We start from the raw sequence: 21,682 nt of genomic DNA on the forward strand, positions 1-21,682 counted from the left end.
TGGTTGAATGAAGCGCGAGCTGTCAGGCTTTGTCTCCACATCAGCTGCCTGGAGAGAGCATCATCGCAAATGCGATGATGATTGGTTGGGTTGGCCGATGCCCTGCTCACGCTGTCTCATTGCACGCTCTGACTACTACTAAACACAAGACAGCGACAATGGCAACGAGCCAGGGAAATTCAAAGGTATAGCGTTCTCGAACTCATTGAAATTAAAGGCAAGAATGTTTATGTAACATGCACGCTATGTCCAGAAGAAATACTTATATATTTTTTAATTTTGTATGTGTTTTTATTTCTATGCATATCATATGGCAGGCTGCAATCTATTGAGTTCAAATAAATACCAAATGTTCTAAATTACTGTATATAGTGTTTTTATTCTTCAATCAATTGATATACACACCTTTGACGTTAAAGATGTTATAGAATGTAATAGAGTAATAGAACATAAAAAATGTACAGTTACTTTGCTGAGTAACTAATTACTTTTACATTGTGGTAACTGAGTTACTAACTCAATTACTTTTTGGGAGAAGTAATTTGTAACTGTAACTAATTACTTTTTTAAAGTAAGATGACCAACACTGGCTAAGACAGTGGTACTCAAAGTGGATACGAAGGCCCATGATGACTAACAGTATCAGCCAACACACTGCTATCAGTGGAAAAGACTGAGTGAAGAAGAGAGACCTCTGGTCTGAGAGAAAAAGAAGAACTCAGTTGAGTTAATGATGTTGATTTAACAGTCAAAGGTGATCTGAATACATTTGAAGTCCTACAGGGAAAAAAAGAAGCTGAGCATTTAAATACTCATATTTTCATCATTATCACATTTTTTTAACATAATGACTGATGAATAAATCTTGTTTGTTTAACTTTTGTTTTATAATGTTTAACAATATTAAATGTGTGAAATGTACCTGGAGGGGCTGCCACTTTATCCACAGTCCAGGCTGCTGCATTAACATAGTCATCTTCTTCTTCATCGATTTCCTCTGAAAGATTAACATAAAAAAAAAATGTAACCAACATTGTGGTACATAAATACATATAGTAGTTTTAAATACGGACACATAAACATGATAAGTACCAATTTCCTCCTGTGGATTTCTGTTCATCCTGAACAAATGTTTAAAGTCCTGCTGCAGTCCTGTATGAGAGCTGTTAGGAGGCTGTCTGCTCTGCTGTGATGCTCTTTACTGGACTTCTGCTTCAGAAGGCTGTAAGGGAAATGATAAAGTTTACAGTGTACTAATTTATATTTCTCAGAAAAGTGTGTGGTTTTTAGTTCTGCTTTGTAGTTGTGAAAGAGTTGATGTTTGGTCTCAAGTCTTTTCCTTCTATGGTGTTAACCCACACTGTGTGTCTGCAGCATCTTCCCCCAAGCAACAATGATGAATCAATAAATCAGTAATAGTTCACATAGAAGTTCATTGTTCATCATACTGAGAACAAACATCCATCTCTCCTCCCCTGTACCTGCTTATGTCTGTTAACAGGAGCATATCCCAGCATGCACTGCGTAAAAGACAGAAACAGATTGACCTGCCCGTGTTTGGACTGTGGGAGGAAACCCATGTGAACATGAAGGAACATGTAAACTCTAAATGCAGCGAACACACTGAGACCAGATCTGCTTCTGTCTCATCTGGATTAAACATGTTACAGCATGCTGAATATGGTTGTTCCTTCTCTGTTGATTAAAGCGTGCTGACATTTCCAATAATAATAATTAAAAAAAACATGACAACAATATAAAATGTCACATAGAAACAGGAAACAAAAGCATTGCATCTCTAAGATTGAAAAATAAAATCACATTTAAAGTTATTCACATAACGGTTTAGTGCCCCTTCTATGGCGTTATATATGTGTCACATTCCTGAGCGAGTAATTGTATGTTTTGAGCGCAGAGAACTATATTTTGCAAGCACATTACATTACATTTTGAACAGAAATTAACACTCTAAATTATTTAGTTTGAGTAAACAAAAACCTATTTCGAGCACAATAAATGTATTTGCATGTCTTTCTCTGCTCGCAGGTAAAAGCTGCTGCGCTCTGGTCCTGTCTCCCTCGCTCTCAACCTCTTTTCTCTGCGCGCTCAACTCTAGACACGCTCGCTCAGATTTTCACAGCGTTACAAGTGTGCCACAAAACCAACCAATCGCAGAATCAAAAGGTCAATTCTGATTGGCTGTTCACCTCCAATTAGATCGCAAGTAGCAGGAAAGACATATCTACAGGGAAACAGTCTTTGACACAACACCTGCAGTGATTCCCCAGCAAGGGGTATCTCTGCTGTAGCTAGTGGGTACTTGGAAAGATTGTGGAGCAGCTTAACTAATCAAAATAATTTAATTATGATTGATTTAAAACAATATATCAGCTGAAACAGCTCAACACATATGTTTAAACATATAGCGAAGTAATCAATGGTAGAAATAAAAAGCTAAAAGTGGCCTACTGACTTACCTAACAGTTTAAATGATTAGTTAAAAGTAATGTATGACTTTTGAAACATTAACCACACTTCAAGTAAAAGGCCAAGCTAGTTCAATTGCATGAAAATGTAAGAATATTCACTTTAATAGGATAGTGTGAACACATTGGGAATTGACGGGGTGGGTATGTGAGTTAATATGACAGGGATGTGGGGGAACCTCAGACCAGAAGGGTTGGAAAGCACTGATCCACAGTATTTTATATTATTGACCGACCGGTTTATTACAGACATGCCTTAATAGTTGTGTTAATCACAACACCGTTTTTTGAATTACATATCTCCGTGTGTGACTAACATCATCCTTCACAAGAAATCTAACATTAGCTAGCCCAGCATGGATACAGTCTATGCATCCAACATATTCATCTGAACAAACCTAAAATGTCACAATACAGCCACTTAAAAGAAGTTTGTAATACTGGTTACATCGATGTGGTGTTTTATTAACCTTAATTCTGTAAGGTTGGTTCAATTGACTTGCAAAGTAGCTATCCGTTGCTAACGTTAGCTAGCTAGCTTATTTATGTCAAAAAGCAGTAGCTAAAGAACGTTACTGCCAAGATATGATTTAATTTTAAGACAGATGACAACACTTGACGAGTCTTATAACACCTCTCTGGTCTCTCGTGAAATCATATCTTGGCAGTAGTTAGCTAACGTTTCTGCTTTTTGAGATAAATTAGCATTAGCAACGGATAGCTCATTCGCAAGCTAATATAGCAACATAATTCAGGTTAATAAAATACGGTAATGTAACCAAAGTATTAAAAACTACTTACATGTGGCTATAGTGTGACAGGCCTACTGCTGTTCAGTCTCGCATTGCGAGACCTAACTTAGCTAGTTACAGTGCTGCGAGGCCTGTTCAGATGACATGTCGGCTGCTGTGTGTGAGCTAGCTAGATTGCTTGTGAAGGATGAGTCAAACATAAGGAGATATGAGTCAAACAAAACAACGGCATTATAGTACACACAAATATTAAGACATTTCTGTGATATAGCTATGTCAATAATACAAAATACTGACCGAAATGTGTTTTAATCCAGTAACATTAGTCGAACAGCTCCACTGTAGACGGTATTTGCCGTACCAACAAGTGTTGACTGAAAAAGACGGTTCCTCTTAGATTTTTGTATCCTGATATTGCAATCTAATTGGAGACGAACAGCCAATCAGAATTGACCTTTTGATTCTGCGATTGGTTGGTTTTGTGGCACACTTGTAACGCTATGAAAATCTGAGCGACCAGGGCTAGGTCTATGCAATTTTTACATTTAAATAAATCAGCAGAAGTGAAAAAAGTAAAAAAATGTTCTACTTAAGTAAAAGTACTGTTACTTTGTTGTTTACTCAAGTACAAGTAAAATTACTAGTAAAAGTAGCTAATTTAAAATGTAGAGTTACATAGTTACTTTTTAACCTCCAAAAATCACATTTATATTGATTTTATATTTATACTAATTATAGCCCTGTTTGTTTGACAGATATTGTATTAAATCGGAGTCTTTTGCGATTTGATAAGGGAAAGCCAAATCATGGTTTCGATTTTAGTTTGTTTGACAGATATTTGCCAAAGCAATGGCGCAAAACAACGTTAGAGACCTTTTATGTGAAAATGAGAAATTTTGAAAATGTTTTCGCTTCATTATTATTATTATTATTAGACTATGATGGTTGTCTTGTTGTGTAGACTCATTTTTGATGAATGAGAGCGGTCAGCGCTAATCTCCTGTGACCACTTCATAATAAAAGTCGACTTGTGTTTCGCCACAAGTCCCTGCTGAGCACACCACCTCAGAAAACCCCCGTATCGTTCCAAACTGTGAACCCAATGCAGCTGCTATATCCCCACAAGACATCCCATTCTTTCGGTTTTCTAATATAAAACTAGCATATTCGTCTAAAAACATTTTTACGTCCGTATCATTCTAACTGTCCATGGTCTCATTGATGTCCAAATGATTTCCGGGTATGCAGCCGCTTACTACCTACGATCGCTTCCGGGTCACGAAAAAAAATGAATGAGGAATAAGATTTATACACACAATTTAATTTTCGAGTTCCATCTACAAACATATCAAAGAAAATCGGATAACGAGATAGTTTTTCGTTTTCCGTTTTTTAATATCAAAACAAAAAAACGGATAATGGGTTGTTTTCCGTTTTTTGTTTTCCTATTTACTAATGGTAATTGGGAAACTGGCCGTTTTTCGTTTTTGTTTTTTTCCTTTCAAAACGAAAATCCGTTGACTGCCAAGTACACGGACCAGATATGCTAGTGTAGCATTGCTGTGTGTGATATCAACAAATATGGCATTACTATTTTGAGTATTGAGTATTGCTCAACTGGATTGTCAGATTGTTGTTGTCCCTCAAGTTTTCATTGGCTAAAATGAGATTGTTGTTTAGGTTTTTCAGGTTGGGATTGGCAGCCATCAGCTCACTTTTATGACTTAATGTAGCAACTGCAAATTGAAATGAAAATTAGCTTCTTAATCATAGTGATAACGCAATTTTGGATTTGTAATTTTGCCACTTTTGGAAGCTATTTCCTGCCTGTCTCACCTTTTAGAATAGTTCAACAAATCCATTGAAAACACTCAAACCAACCGCTGTATGTGGTGTGGACGGTTATGTGGGATTGACTCCAAAGCTACAGTGGCCATCTTTGTTGTTATGAAGGAACAAGTCACCCAGTGCTACAGTGCGGCTCACTGTGTCAGAGAGCTCCATTACAAAAGATAGATGTGACTTTGATACACACACTGTATATTTGTTGGACACATCCATTGTTGGTTTGGGTCTGATCATGGGATTGGAAGAAAAAACATACATCATCACTTGACTTAGGGCGTTATCACACCTATAGTTCGGTGGACTCGGTGCGATTCGTGGCTGAAGTTGCAACAGTGTTGCATTTTTCATTTGGTTCGGTTTGCTTTCACACTGCACTTTGTCAAACGTACCAACCACTGTAAACACACGTCACGCAATTGAGACGGTCGGTTGTTTATTGGACAGAATATCCAAAACTCGCCGACACTTCTGGTCCCAGAAATAATGGAGCAACACCACGTTTATAATGACTCAGGTTTTCTGGTTCTGCTTTAGAGTTTGTAATATTTCAGAAGAAGGTGAACAATGAGCAGCTGATAAACAGCAAGTGAAGGAGAGAGATGATTTTTTATTATTGTCATTTTTTTTTAAATGTACCTTTATTTAACCAGGAAGAGACTCATTGAGATTAAACATCTCTTTTTCAAGAGTGTCCTGGCCAAGACAGGAAGCAGTACAACCACACATACATACAAACAAAATACTAAAAACATAAAGCAAGTGAAACAGCAAATCCCTCAAAGTCAACCACAATCCTAAACACATCAGGCAAAACATCTGCAGCCAGATGTGGCTGCCTCCAAGTCAATCAACATCCTCTTAAAAGTGACCAATGAGACCAGCTCATTAAGTGTCATGGATTTCTGTAACTTGTTCCATGCAGAGGGAGCAGCAAACTTAAAGGACTTTTTCCCCAGCTCAGTTCTAACCTTTGGAACAGACAGAAGGAAAAGATCCTGGAAATGAAGATTGTAAGTCCCATTACTATTTACACTGATATAGGTCAGAAGGTAGGATAGAAGTAGACCTAAAATAGCCTTGTATATGAAGACATGCCAGTGTTGAAGTCTCTGTGTTGATAGAGAAGGCCATCCAATACATTCATACAGTTCGCAATGGTGAGTGAGGGCTTTAAAACCAGTGATGAACCTCAGAGATCCATGGTATACAGTGTCCAGTGCTCGTAAACTTTGAGACAAAGCATGCATGTATAAAACATCACCATAGTCAAGTTTAGACATAAAAGTGGCAGCTGGTTGCCTCTTTCTAGAGTTGAATGAAGGCAGGATTTTATTCTGAAATACAACCCTAATTTAAGTTTTAATCTTTTTGCTAGCTGCTGAATATGAAGGGTAAAAGAAAGATTAATCTGTTAAAATACCACGATATCTGTACTTAGAAACACATTCGATCTTCGTACCCTGGAAAGTGAGGATTGAAGGCAGATTTGATTTGGATTTCAAATTTGAAAAAAGTATGACTTTTGTTTATTCAGCATTTAAAACAAGTTTTAAATCGGAGAGGGCCTTGTCTGCGGTGGGTGCTAATGATGTCACCCAGGCGACCAGCCATGTGTGCTCAGAACAGCTTATGGATCTGAAAGTTATCGTCACTTAAATCATATATAAGTCTGTACATTGTGTGTAAGGTTGAATTTGCAGGCTAGTAAATGCTTTGATGAATCCCCAAACAGGCCAGCCGCTGATGCTGCAGACGTCTGTTGTTTGTGTTCTTGTCGAGCAAAACTCCTGCTGTGAATAAAAAAAGGATTTATTGACAAGAAGTAATAATAGCTAAATCGAGTACAATGCATCTCTTCTTCTCATGTGATAATAATGTTGTATGTAGCAAATATGTTGTAAACTAAACTCATGCGTCTCTCATGACTTCAGATGAACATAGTCACCATATCATTTTCAGAACTCAGTTGATGAAGATTTTTTGAGACTTTAGGGGCTCTGTGCTTTTGTCCTATAATGTAGTATGTTTCATAAGTCACAAAAAAAAATGAACACATAGAACTGTCAGCTAAAACCACAGATGTTGAAATTGTCTCACACTTAGCGGATCCTAGACAAAAAGGGGAAACTCTGTCTTTTAAGCGGAAATACTTAAAACACTTTAAAACCATCTGAGGTCTAAGCCATTTTTTCTTTGGTTCGCCTGGTCTCCTTGTGTAATAATGCTTGTATAACCTCAACCCTGTTATGCACAATCAAGTTATTGACATTATTTATTTCAGGAGAACCTGGGCTATCAAGATATGCATGCTGCAGGGATGCCACATGTCAATTGTGATATGACAATAGAGACAAAAGAAAAGACTAAAAGGAAATGAAATCTCAAAAATGTATTGAAATCATACAAAGGAACATCACACTCATTTCAGCATCCAGGCTTCATTCTTCCGTCTCTTTATCTGTCTGCCTCTGCTGATCCTCTGCCTTCCAATAGACACACACACACACACACACACAGTAAATAAGGCCCTCCTGTAAGGCCTCTCTATTGGCTGAGCAAACTTGTTCCCCCAAATGACTTGATGTGATTGGTCGAGCCAGCTGTCAGTCAAGAAAATAGCACCCAGCTAATGCAAATACATCGGTTTCTGTTACAAAAAGATGACCAAATAGAGTAAATAACAATTGTGGATTTATCGCTCTGGAATGATTGTGCAAAATCTCCAAAAAGTCACTGTCTTCCCGACCAGATTTCTAAACTTCTGGAAGGGCTACAAAGCCACCCAAGGAATCTAGCTGTAGCTAACGAGGTAAAGCTAAAAAATAAAATGATGGGTCCAAAAGTCACGAAGCAAACGGAATATATGCAAGTTGATTTTTGGATTCATAATTATTTATTTATGTTACAAAGACACTGTAATTCCATGATGGATTAAAAAAGTTTCTGGATGGCCTACAATTGTCAGAGCACCACGTTGAAACAACGCATTTCTCTACTTCTTCGAATTGTGTGGTTTTTCTTGGATTTTTTAATAAGACATCTATCATATTAGACAAAAACTAGAAATATATTCTTCATTAGACAGTAAACAAACATAGTTATACCCTAATTACACAACATGCACCTAAAGTATTGCCGTATCAGAAACCACATGTAATGCCGTAGGACTATTGGAGTTGTCAGTGTTGACGGCATAATAGGCTATAGAATATTTCGTTCTGTATTGACAGGTGCATTATTAGAAAATCAATTTTTTTTTAAATTACATTTTTATATCTGCATTTATATCAAAAGCTAGAGACTTTCAAACATCAACATGTCATTTATTAGTATGTATTCATGTCTAAATGACATATAAACATCTTTTCCTATTCTATTTTGCCTGGAAAGGCTTCCAACACGCTTGCGTGTCGCCTGAAAAATAGGTGTCGGTTCTATTTCTAGCAGGCACGCGTTTTCGAGCCGTGCCTGAGACGTGCGTGTCACGCAGGCAGTGTGTAAGCTCTAACCTGTTAACATGGGAGCCAAAATATAACCGACACGCCACGCAGCTGACACGCTCGCGCCACGCACCCAGTGTGTAACCGGCCTAAGCCTCCTCAGCCGGTACATAGCCTCTCCACTGCCAAGATCTCGTACACGCCTCCCCGTGGCACACATGGTAACTGGTCCCTTGTGGCTCCAGGCTAAGTTGTACGTGATCTCAGAGCAGCAGTGGGCCCCAGAGACGTGGCATGCAGGCCCATCGGTGAGTGGAAACGCCCTGATGCCCGTCACCCACTGTCCCAGTTATGGGTAAATAGCCCCAGCTATGGGTAAATAGCCCCAGTTATGGGTAAATAGCCCCAGCTATGGGTAAATAGCCCCAGCTATGGGTAAATAGCCCCAGTTATGGGTAAATAGCCCCAGCTATGGGTAAATAGTGAAGACTCCAACGGCGGCGCAAGCAGAAGATGGTGGTGTGCATGGACGTCGTTAGGCCTATTTTCGTTAGGGGGGCTGAAGCTAGCCCAAAATGTTCCTAAGCCCCCCTAAATAATAATAAGAACAACAATAACAATTAAATTTATCCTCATTGATATTTAGACGCAACAAATTATATATATCCAGCTACAAAAAAAATAGCCGAAAAGTCCAAAGTTAGACAGAAGTACAGAGATTCGGCGAAAAGTTAGGACAACTCCAAGGGCCCATGACTGACAGGGGCCCCAAAAAATAGGTAAAAACTAATATGCAATTATTAAACCATCATCATTCAGTATATATATCAAATATAATAATATAATTATTGATCTCTTTGTTTGTACTTGTTTTTGGCAGTAAAAGTTAAATATCCCCATTGACCAAAAAGTAAAAATCCATATTGACCGACCACCCTCCTGTATCTGCATGAAATGGTTTGGTCCTGCCTTAGCGTACTCAGTCTACTGCAGTCAGTAGATGCGCCAGAACTACAGTGACCACAATGTTGCCAAGTAACGTTAAATCAAAATCTGGTTTTCAGAAAAGGAAAGAGAGAAAAGAGAGAGAGGAAAGACAAAGAAAAGGGTGTCACACTGTAACCCAGTTTTTCACCAAAAAAGGTGGGTAGCCTCTAGTCTGTGAGTGGTATTAACCTGTTGTTAATGTCCATAGTGAATGTCCATAGTGAAATAAGCTAGCTACCTATAGACTAGTGTTAGCCTACATTTAATCACCATTTAATCAGTGCAGGGAAACGTTTAGCAAGTTATTCATATATAAATCATTATCCCTGCCCCTTTTAGCAGACTTAACAACAGATGAGTCAGCAGCACCCCAGTCTCCCCCTAACAGCCCCTCCCTGTCCCAGTGAAGAAGGTGAGCAACATTGTGTTCAATGACATGCCTGTTAGCATCATTGCAGGGAGTCCGTGGGGATTTCTCTATCTCTCCTGCTCTTTTTACCATTACAAAAAATAAAATGAAATATTTATTAATGACAGAAAATCAAACACATTAATAACAATTAATTAATTAATTAATCTGTTTTGTTGCACTATAATAACCCTGGTGTGGAAATTCCATTTTACATGTCCACTTTATTTTCTTGTTGGCATATATGTGCAGCTAAGCTAAAAAATCTGCTGTTGTCATTGTTTTGAGAGGATGATGTTAATTTATTTTGATTGAAAAGTTTAAGTTTGTCCGTTTTTTTTTTAATATTTCATTAATAATTATGATAATAATAATTTTGTTAAGAGAATTTTCCATTTTGTCAAATTTTACAATAACAATACATTGAGACTGTAAAAGATGGCCTTCAGCACATTATGGTTGCTTTTAATCTTGCATCAAATAGTGAACTACATACTAGACTTGCATGCATGTACAAATCACCAGCATAAATATTGTGCTAGTACTAGTATTGAACTACAAGAAGCAAGACAGTTGCATGCCTTTAATTAGAATTATGTAAAGCTTTTGATGGGACAGTTAGGTCCTAGAGATGTGGTGACAACAGCTGTGCAGAGGGGGCCCAATTTGATTTTTTGTCATGGAGCCCAAAATTCCTGGCGGCGCCCCTGCACCGCACCGTCTCGTTGCATTGGTGTGAACTAGCAGCTTTCAGAGCGTTGCAGACCGGAGCGTTGCGAGTAACTGGGGGATTCATCTCGTCTCGTCGCTACTCTTTGGTCTGAACTCGCTATGCACCCTCCCCCCCCACACATACACACACCGATACATGCTAATAGAATGATTACACCTAGTGTGTGTGATACAGAGTGAAACTGTAAGTTGTTTTAATGACCTGCTTACCTTTAGCTACGTTTTCTTGAGGTAAAGGAAAGGGGATATTTTGGTTTGCTATGGAAAACTAAAGTCTAGCTAGAGAGAACGAGGGAAATACAAGAAATGGTTAACTTAGCAAGCTAATCACAACTCTTTATTCATTGCCAATAATATAGCCTATCTCTATAGTAGGCATATTCTAAAACAATATCAATCCCCATAGAATGTTGTTGTCACTGAAATCTAAATGTCATAGGGTCCCTGTTAATGCTATTGTACCGTTATGTCCTTCAATTCATGGAGCAGATGAGATGGATATTGGAAGATATTTCAGCAGAGAGAAAGAGAAGCAGGAGATTGGCAGAGCAGTTGATCCTGATTGAGGTCAGTAATGGTCTATAGGTCTAAGGATTGTTTTGTAACAATAAGCATTTGTTGGCAGGCCTAGGCACTATGCATAGCCTAAACTAAATTATTTCATTATATTTATTATATTTGCTAGCTATATTCTAACCAATTTAACTTTCTTCATTCATTGGCTTTGATAAATTAAATACATATGTAGATGTTGCCAAAGGCTAGGCTAAAGATGATCACATGCCCACAGATACACATGTGAAAATAAAATGAAAGCAATCCTACATACAGTACATACAGTATATAAAGTAATCATTACTCCAAATCTTTTATTCCTTCTGCCATCAGGTTATTGTATTTAGACAGTAGCCACTTTAAATAGGATCTAGTATTATGCCTATTTTTTTCTTTTCTATTTGTCATATTTGTTTAACTTACCAACTTATTAGCTGTCTGGCCTCTCTTTGTCAGTTTTTGGACATTTTGGATGTTGTTTCATGTGACCAATTTGCATTTCGAAATTAGCATCAGCGTTTTGTTTTATCTTAAAGGATAAGACAGAAGGAACAGAGTAGAAATGGAAGAAAAGGATATGTCTGTCACTTTTGACTTGTTAACATCTTGGTTTCTTGACTGGTGGTTGACATAAGTGTAGCTCTAATACAGTAACAAAAGATGTGAGTGCAAAGATTTTGCAAATGCAAGTTACAAATACCCTGGGGGCTAAGCCCCCCCTGTCTTTCAATCCTAGTGACGTCCCTGGTGGTGTGAGAACCACCACCAAGACTGGGAAGGCAGAAGAAGGCAACTCGGGGACAGTGGCTAGGGGAGCAAACCCCAAAGACAAACCTGCACCTGGGGACAGGCACAGGCGGACTCCAACTGACAGGACCACCGGCAGCCCCCTGCAACTCCTGCCAGACGAAGGTCGTCATGGGTCCCCTCATGCCACTGGAGGTCCATCTGGTAGGAGTGAAGATGGTGGGAATGAGGTCTGCGCACCCACACCCTCACCTTAATCCTCACCTATGTGCAAGCTTCTTGCCGCCACCCCTCAAAAAGGTCCTGTGGCGATGTGAGAAAACTGAAACTAGTCCTCACAACTATATAATAACTACTGGATACACACAAACACTAGCTACACAGATAATCTTTTAAAATAAATGCATCAAAATGATGTCATGTTTGTTGGTGGATGCGGCCCTGGGCCTGGTCATGTGTACTGTGGTTGGTCTTGTTATCTTGCAGGTGTGGCAGAGGCGATAATGAGATGACTGTGATCACCTGGCCGGTCCCCCCCAGACTACTTAACCCCGCCTGCCCCGAGACCAGGCCGCCGCATTCTCCCGACTGCGCACCAACATGTTTTCTCTCTGTTTGAGTTTTCCCTTTGTTGACCTCTGACAACATGCACCTCACATTCTCCACTACATCCATACACCTTCATTCATCACTGATACCGACAATCACACCTCATGGTTCTCTTGTTTGCATCATTATTTAATAAATGTCACTTTATTATTGTTACGTTACTGTGCATCTCCCTCTTTGGTTGTGGCCTGTGAGCTGGTCCTAACGAGTTGGGGGCTCGTTTGCCGTGAGTATAACACCAGGACCTTGTTTGTGGTTTTCTTTAGTTAATCCTAGTTAGTTGCTGTTGAGGCAATTTGGTTTAGTTGAGCTAGTCTAGTGTTGTTTAAATGTTAAGCTGCACTACAGTCATGTGGAATATAGGTTGATGTATAAATCTGCATCCTAAACCCCCAAAATATAAGTTGGCTCAAATTATTTTATATGTTATATGTAATATACTAAATATAGGTGTTTGTCTTTTGGTACATGTTGGTCATCCAAAGAAAATAATTAAATCAACAACACGGGAGCATTTCTTTCAGGGCATTTTGCAGATTTACTACGAGTCTCATGCAGCTTTAGACTTTAAGACCAAACAGGTTTATTTAGTGTCACAGAGCCTTCCAAACACAGCTGCTATTCAGTTTTATGAAGAAGAAATGCTTTAGAATATACACTGGTTATTGTCAAATCAGCTACAAACTTTGGTAAATATCAATTATCAGTTTACTTTTTTGTTTTAGGAATAATCAATAAATCCTATGATTTTAATAGATGTACTTTTGGTTTAATGATCTACCTGAGCCCCGCCTCTTCCTCCGACACAGAAAGCAGAAGGGATGACAGAGATCGACAAAAATGTTGGTAACATTCATTTGTATGTCAAAATGAATACATCTTTATTTTTAATTATACAAATTATCAATTGCAATATATTGCGTCACCAAAAGCTAAGTAGCTCATTTCCATATATCGTGCGATAAGTCCATGTATCGCAACAGGCCTACTCGTGAGAGCAGTAGCTGGCTTTTTAACTGCCGAATAAAATAGCAGCGACAGCGGCATCGACGGGTTTCTGTGCTTTGGTGGCCGCCATGCTGTAACGTAACGCCACCGAAACGGCGACCCTCTGTAAACGTAATGATTTCAAGCACGGCAGTTTGTAAAATGTTGTATTATGCTGTTCTACTAAAATCAAAACTAATCAAAGGGCAGAATGCTCTTACAAATCAGGAGGGGGCGATTTGACTTTAGGCTAACGTAATAGACACGTTGTTGTTGATGCTGATTCGCCTTTAGCATAACATTACATTTATTACAAATTTAACTTGAAATTAAACTTCACCTGGGGAAACTGACTTCACCTTCAGGAGGCCGCGCAGCTCAGTCGCTCCAGTCCTTGCCGGGATGCAGGGCCACCGCCCCGCAGCAGACTCGCTGTGTGCGAGCCAGACTGTGCGAACGCAACTCTGCACGTTTGATGCAGGGACGTAGCTAAGTATTTGAGGGGCAGGAGGCTAAGATTACATCTACAATTATTATTTATTATCAATTAATATAAATTGTTTGTTTCAATGTTTTAAATAGCTTGTGGACATAGTGGCAGTTTGTTTTTATAAGCACAGTTTTTTGAACACCAAAGTTAGGGGAGCAGCTGGGGGGACAAGGCCCTACAGTGGGGGGTCAGCTGCCCCCCCTTGCCCCCCACTGTAGATTCGCCCCTGGATTGAAGCGTGCTGACATTTACAATAGAAAGAGAAAAACAACAATATGTGGCAGAATCTTTTTCAATGTAATAGACAAAAATATGAAATTGCTTCTAGATAGAAAGATAGCATTCAACCGTCAGCTGTACAAGTAAATATTGAAACCTCTCTGGAACATTCTGTTGAGAACAAATGATGCAGCGCCCTCTGTTGGCCAATCAGGAGCATTGATATATAGTGTCACATAGAAACACACTGAGGCCAGATCTGCTTCTGTCTCATCTTTTATTAAACATGTTACATAAACTGACATTTACTACTAATAGAAATAGAAAAACAACATCTTTGTTTCTCAGCACAGCTCACTGATCTCCATCCTACCTCCTGTTGTGGAAAATCTCTTTGGTGTTCAGTGACGAAGCTGGAAATTAAGATTGTCTGACACACTGGAGTTATCTAAGTTATTTTCTTTATTCTCTTGCAAGTAGAATGAGACAGTTTAACAGAGTGAAAAGGCAGTCTGTGAAATTGTGTCAGCGAGACAAAGTCAACTCAGGGTTTTTATGGGTGAGCATGCAGAGGGAGGGACTGTATTCTTGTCGACTCAGCAATTCTGTACACTGATTCTGCTCTTTTTACTGCTGAGTCTGAGCTGCTTCAGAAAAGACTGCTTCAAGCTATTGCTCTCTGCCAGGTGCTGCCTAGTACGGTGCTGCCTAGTACGGCGGCGCTAGAAGAGAGGGAGGAGCCTCAGTGCTACGGAGGAGGGGAGAAGCCATGATTGCCTTTTAAGATATTAGAGCACTTATAATGGATCCCTTTAACTGATATATATAGAAAACAGAGCAAATATCGTATAGTATAAAAGCAAATACATATAAAGTGATGAAAATATAAAAACCATGCAGTAATGGATAATATATGAAAGAAAAATCACACATCAGTATGACAGATAAAAACTTTCCACTACACTCCTCCTGTGGATTTCTGTTCATCCTGAACAAATGTTTAAAGTCCTGCTGCAGTCCTGTATGAGAGCTGTTATGAGGCCGTCTGGTCTGCTGTGATGCTCTTTACTGGACTTCTGCCTCGAGGTTGTGACGCTTTTTCCAAATGAACAGGTTAAACAACCTTGTTGTTGTGAAGGGGAAGTAAAGGGGGTGCACAGTGTCTATTTTGGTACGACCACAGGGGGAACAAAGTCAGAAAAGTTAAATTCTAGTGGCCTAAAAAACATATATGTTAATTCATGTTTGATCATGTCACGGCAGACGTGTTGACAATCAGTGACTGGATGTGCCAACATTTCTTACAACTAAACAAAGGTAAGACTGAGATAATTATCTTTGGTGCCAAAAGAGAAAATAAAGGCACATCTTAATTCCCTCTTTTAGAAACCTAAGAACCAATCAGAAATCTTGGTGTCATTATTGATTTCAATTTTAAAGGCCCCACATTGTAAAAAGTGAGATTTCCATGTCAGAAAAAACGGGAGAATCCTCTTTGTAGAATACATAATATAATGATTTCCTGATAAATTAGACTTCCTGTCCCCCTCTGGAGCTCTGTTGGTGCAGATGTTGACAGTGAGACTGAATAATGAGGCCCAAATGCAGCGAACACACTGAGGCCAGATCTGCTTCTGTTTCATCTGGATTAAACATGTTACAGCATGCTGAATACGGTTGTTCCTCCTCACTTTATTAAAGCGGGCTGACATTTTCAAGAAAAAGAGAATAACAAGAGAACAACAAATGTGTGGCATAACATTTATTCAGTGTAATGGATTAAAATATGAAATAAGATAACACTCAACTATCAGCTACAAGTAAATATTGAAACAGACTCTGGAACATTCTCCGCTGACATCTCCTGGACAGAAAAAAATAACAGCGGTCATTAAGAAGGCTCAACAGCGGCTACACTTCCTGAAGGTCCTCAGGAAACACAAGCTGGACTCCAACCTGCTGCTGACCTTCTACCGCTGGTCCATGGAGAGCCTGCTGACGTACTGTATCACAGTATGGTACGGCAGCTGCACCGTGGCAGACAGGGAGAGGCTTCAGAGAGTAGTAAAGGCAGCACAGTAGATCATTGGCTGCTCTCGCCCCTCCCTGATGGACACTTACCGGCAATTTCCACTGGATGCGGAACGTCTGCGGAATGTCTCCGGAACGTCGACGGAGTCATTAGGTTTCCATTAAAGTCAATCTGTGTATTTCCACAGACTGCTGAACGTCTGTGTCCCGACTCCGTCCCAGTTCCGTCAGTCTGCAGCCCTCCGCAGCAGATACGCAGAGCTTCTATTTTTGATGGACGACGGAGAGCTCCGCAGCAATTCAGCACACGGCAGATAGTGCGGGACAGGAAGTCGAGCACAGAAACAAAATAAACATCCGGTTAATTTTCAAAATAAAATACACCGTGCTCACGGCGGATCATATTTCCCTGAACTACACCTTGAAAACACCGCTCAGGGTCGTTTCCCCTCTACTCCTCTGGATGGAAACAAACTGTTGTTGGTTTTGTGGTTCTATTCTACCTGAATTCGCGAGAACTTGTGGGTCCTCGTGACCACAGCTGTCAGTCACGGCCGCAGCCGTTCCGCAACAAATCCGGACCCGGTGGGCAGTGGCGGATCTAGAAAATTTTACATGGGGGGGCAAAGGGGTGGCAAGAGGTCTTGGCAGGGTGGCAGGGGTAGACGGTACATTGCTTTAACCAAACAAACACAAAAACACTTTTAAACTACAGTAGTTATTGTTTAATCATACCCTTACACACTACAAAGATTTTTCATTCACAACGGGAATAAGCCCGGGGTTCAAACAAAACAAAACTGTGCTTTTAAAAAGTAAAAGTATAAAAAGCAAAATGAAAATGAAAAAAAAGTACAATAATTGTGTCCAAGATGCAGTGGACTACAAGTATAAAACCGCAGACAATACTCAAGTTCTTATAATTACAGTCAACAATGTCAACGTCAATGTCAAAGTCAACCATCTTTTTTAGGAAAGCTTAAGGCGACGGTTGTTGTGCTTTGCAGCAAAACGTTTCACAAACGTATCTAAATCTAGTGCTTTTGCACGCTGTTTCTCAATACTGAGAACAGCCAGATTTCTCAGACGGTCATCTGCCATGGTTGAGCGTAGGTGAGTTTTTACAAGCTTTAAAGTTGAAAAGCTTCGCTCACACCCAGCAGTACTCACTGGCAAAACGATAGCGATCTTGCACAAGCGGAAAAGCTCAAAGAAAACCTCTTTAAAAGGCACCAAGAACGTCACAAACTCAGTCAGACTGGATGGGTTTACTTTGCCATTTGCTCTGTTTCTTTCAAGAAGTCTTTTTGCCTGGTGTATCTCATTTTTCAAGTCTTGCAAGTCAGAGCCATATTCCTCAGCCACTAAGAAAACCAATTCTTCCTTTAAGAAGTCATTGTTTGATGGGTTTAAAGCTTGTACACCCCTCATTATCTTGCTGCTAGAGTTTGAAAAGCGCCTGTCCACCTCACTGATCACTGAGTCTATGATGGGAATGAATATGCCTATTCTAAAGGCATCTTTGCTGTCAACATGTGTTTGCTGTCCAAGTGTAGATGTTACAAGAGTATCCTCTAGTCTCCTAGATGTGTGTTTGGTTCTTTTTGATTTGACAATGGTAGAAATGTTGCAACCATTGCATGTGTCAATTGCTGTACTCCACAGGTCATTAAAGCTCTCCTCTTTGCGATAATCTTCCAATGTCTGTCTGAGGGTTTCAGTAAGGTCACCTGCTTTGGTAAGGTCCACATTAGTTGACTGGAGCATCTCAGATAAAAACTTTGTTTCACCTAGCACTTTTCTGAAGACTGCAAGGAGCCCTATGAAATTAAAATCTATTTGAGAACGTAGTCCTCTTGCGTCTACAGCTCTCTGTGGATTGGCCTCATCTGAAATTTCATCCAGCACTCTTATTACTGCAGGCAGCCTGTCCATAAGGTTTCTACATGCAGTATAGCGACAGGCCCATCTAGTGTCACTTAGCCTTGGAAGTTCTCGTGGTGCCCCACTGAACATTTCTTTTTGAACATCCATCCACTTAATGTGAACATATGAGCCTGACATGAATATGTACAGTCTTTCCAGCAAAGTGAAAAAACATGCAGCTTCTGGGACATTTTTCACACTGTCCACAATGACTAGATTCAAACAGTGTGCCCTGCAGTGAACATAAAATGCATATTTGGCAACTTCCTTAACCCTTGTTTGGACCCCAGAGCACCTGCCACTCATGACTGCAGCCCCATCATAGCCTTGGCCCACCAGATTCTTTTTGTATTCCAGTCCATACTTTTCCAAACATGAAATAAGTTTCTCTGTCAAACTGGCTGCATCTAAGTGCTCTGCTTTCTGGTACTCAAGGAAGCTCTCCTGAACAACACCATTATAATAATATCTTACGACCAGAGACAGCTGCTCCTTTTTTTGAATGTCTTTAGTCTCATCTGCTAAAATAGAAAAGTGCTCACTTTCTTTAACCTCTTTTATAATTTCCTCTCTCACCATTTCTGCTAAACACTCCAGAATCTCATTTTGAGTGCTTTTGCTTGTGTATTTAGCATTTCTGGGACCCTGTGACAGCCGTTTTTTCACTAAGGCATCATGTTTACTCACAAGATCTAAAATCTCAAGGAAATTTCCCCTGTTTTTTGAGGTTTCCGATTCGTCATGGCCACGTTGGGAAATATTCTGAGTGGCTGTCAACAGCAAGGTTTCAGCCAAAGTTTTAATGTACTTTTGATTTTCGATTACTTGTTTCTGATTTTCATCTCCCATCATTCCCAAGACAGTTGTATTTTTCGTGGCCATTCTTTTGAACTCACTCCATGCAATCATCGCATTCACATGTGTGTCTGATCTGGCATGTACACTAAACCCACTGTCTTTGGAAGTGGCCTTCTTCCAGTTAGAATAGCCATTTTCTGTTGTGAATACACTGTTTTTTAAATGTGCAAAATGTCTGCACGCAAAGCAGTATGCTGCATCTTTAGACATGGAATATTCAAGCCATGGCCGAGAACTGTACCACTCCCTCTGAAAGCTTCTTTTTGCTGCTCCATGTTGTGTCTTTGGGAATGTCTTTAAATCAGGCTGCACTGCTGCATCACCTTTGCATTTTGATATATCTTAAAAAAGAAAGAGGAGAGTGCCAAATATAATTATCTAATGCAATTGAAAAGTACATTGACACAGCCAATGCATATAAGTGGCATTACATATTATCCTACTGTAGGCCTACAGCAATTTATATGGAAGAAGAATAAAAACATACCATGTGGTCCAGGGGGCATAGCAGGTCTATCCTCTTCCTCTCTGTCATCTTCCTCCTCCTGATCACTCCCTGCCTCTGTCCCTCTCTCTGAATCTGGAGCCTCCTCTTCATCCCTCACTGATTCTTCTTTTTCCTTGTCTCCTTCACTTATTTCCTCATCTCCTTCACTTATTTCCTCGTCTCCTTCACTTATTTCCTCTTCTCCGTCACTTATTTCCTTATCTCCTTCTGTCTTCTCCTGCTCTGACCCTCCTGGTCTATCCAGTTTGCAGCCTTCTCCTTCATTTCCCTCACGCTCTTCCTCCTGTGTACTTCTTTAAATTTTTTTTGCAAAAAATCTGGCAATATCCCCACTTTTAGCCTTCCTTTTCATGGTTACGCTCCAGCTACTTTCTTCAACTACTCTTGCCTGCAAAAGTTAATATGTGAAAACCTCTGGTTATCCTTGTATTACATTAGGCCTACACTGTAGGGCCATATAACAAATATAAAATCAGAAAGATTTATCACATGCACACACCAGTTATGTTTAGACTACTTAATCCTATTGTATTTGTTATTACCCCAGTTGTAACCTGGTTTCATTTCTGTGATATCTGAGAGGAAGTGAATTTATAGGACTGATTAGCTAATCAAATGATTAATCTCCTCCTAACTGGCGCTGTATTGTGTGTTGTAACGTAACGTCGGCGTAACGGCGACCATCAGTAAACGTTATGGACACAAACAATATTTTATATTTTTTATTAAGCTGTTCTTGTCTTTACTAAAATCAAAATTAGGCTAATCAAAGGGCAGAGTGCTCTTACAAATCACGAGGGAAGGAGCGATTTGACCGCTGATTTTAGCTAACGTAATAGACTCGCTGTTTTTACTGATGCTGAATCGTCTTTATCATACAATACATTCATTACAAATGTAACTTTAAGTTAAACATACGTTTAAACTACACCTGGGAAACTCACTTCACCTTCAGAGGCTCTGGGGCAGCTCAGTCTCTCCAGCCAGGTTGCAGGGCCACCGCACCGCAGCAGACTCGCTGTGTGTGAGACAGACTGAGCGAACGCCGCTCTGCACGTTTGAATCAGGGACGTAGCTAAGTATTTGAGGGGTAGGGGGTTACATTTAAAATTAAAAATTAAATTGTTCACTTTTGGTAAATGTATTGTTTAGTTCAATGTTTTGAGAAGCTTGTGGACATAGTGGCATAGGTTTGTTTTTACAAGTACAGTTTTTGGATCACCAAAGTTGGGGGGGCAGCTGGGGGGGCAAGGCTCTAGAGTGGGGGGGCACCTGCCCCCCCTTGCCCCCCTGTAGATCCGCCCCTGCCGGTGGGTATTGACGGACGGCGGAGCACGCAGCAGACACGCAGCGGAGCCGGTCCGCAGCTGTTACGCATCAAGTGGAAATCCCCGGTTACACCTCCCTCTGCCTCATCAGAGCAGAACACATCAAGGACAGCTGCCACCCTGGCTTTGATCTGTTTAACCTGCTGCCCTCAGGGAGGCGCTACAGGTGCATCAGAACAAGGACTAACAGATTCAAGAACAGCTTTTTCCCAAAAGCCAAAACCACTCTGAACTCACACAAGCACTGACTTCACAGACTTCACCGTCTAACCCCCCCCCCAACCCCCAGACTTTCTTCTACTCACTACTGTGCAATATTTAATATGTAATACTATTGATAATATTGATAATTACTGTGCAATTCCATTACTGTGCAATACCCCTTTTTTTGTGTGCACTACTTATTTAATTTCATGTTGTTTTATTTTTTACGTATATGTTGGCACTGGAAAATTAGTTGCTTTTAATCTCATTGTACATGTGTATAGTGACAATAAAAGGAAATATATCCTATTCTATTCTGTTGAGAACAAGTGATGCAGTGCCCTCTGTTGGCCAATCTGTCACATAGAAACTGGGAACAATCATTGCATCTCTTAAAAAGAAGAAAAGCTAACTGCATTTATACATTTAATCTGAGTGTCTGTTTTTTTCAGACACACACAAACAGCTTTAAAAAAATTGTGAAGTAGAAGTCTTTACAGTTTGATATTTATAAGCCAGTTGATATTATCATGCAGAGTCTGACTGCAGTGTTTAAACAGATAAAG

At 39.9% G+C, this 21,682-nt stretch overlaps 2 long non-coding RNA genes across 2 annotated transcripts; one reads left to right on the forward strand and one right to left on the reverse strand.

Annotated features, from left to right (window-relative positions):
- Nucleotides 1-607: 607 nt before the first annotated feature.
- On the reverse strand, nucleotides 608-1,411 carry LOC120561769. The gene is made up of 3 exons (XR_005639653.1): nucleotides 1,093-1,411; nucleotides 923-997; nucleotides 608-699 (listed from the first exon to the last, which is right to left on the reverse strand). It is a non-coding gene; the product is annotated as an uncharacterized LOC120561769 (long non-coding RNA).
- Nucleotides 1,412-9,524: 8,113 nt separating this feature from the next.
- LOC120561766 lies at nucleotides 9,525-12,009 on the forward strand. Its single transcript, XR_005639650.1, has 4 exons — nucleotides 9,525-9,669; nucleotides 9,856-9,925; nucleotides 11,144-11,221; nucleotides 11,946-12,009. It is a non-coding gene; the product is annotated as an uncharacterized LOC120561766 (long non-coding RNA).
- The last annotated feature ends 9,673 nt before the right edge of the window (nucleotides 12,010-21,682 follow it).

Source organism: Perca fluviatilis, chromosome 7 (assembly GCF_010015445.1).
Source record: "Perca fluviatilis chromosome 7, GENO_Pfluv_1.0, whole genome shotgun sequence".
In the NCBI taxonomy this organism is placed as follows: Eukaryota; Metazoa; Chordata; class Actinopteri; order Perciformes; family Percidae; genus Perca; species Perca fluviatilis.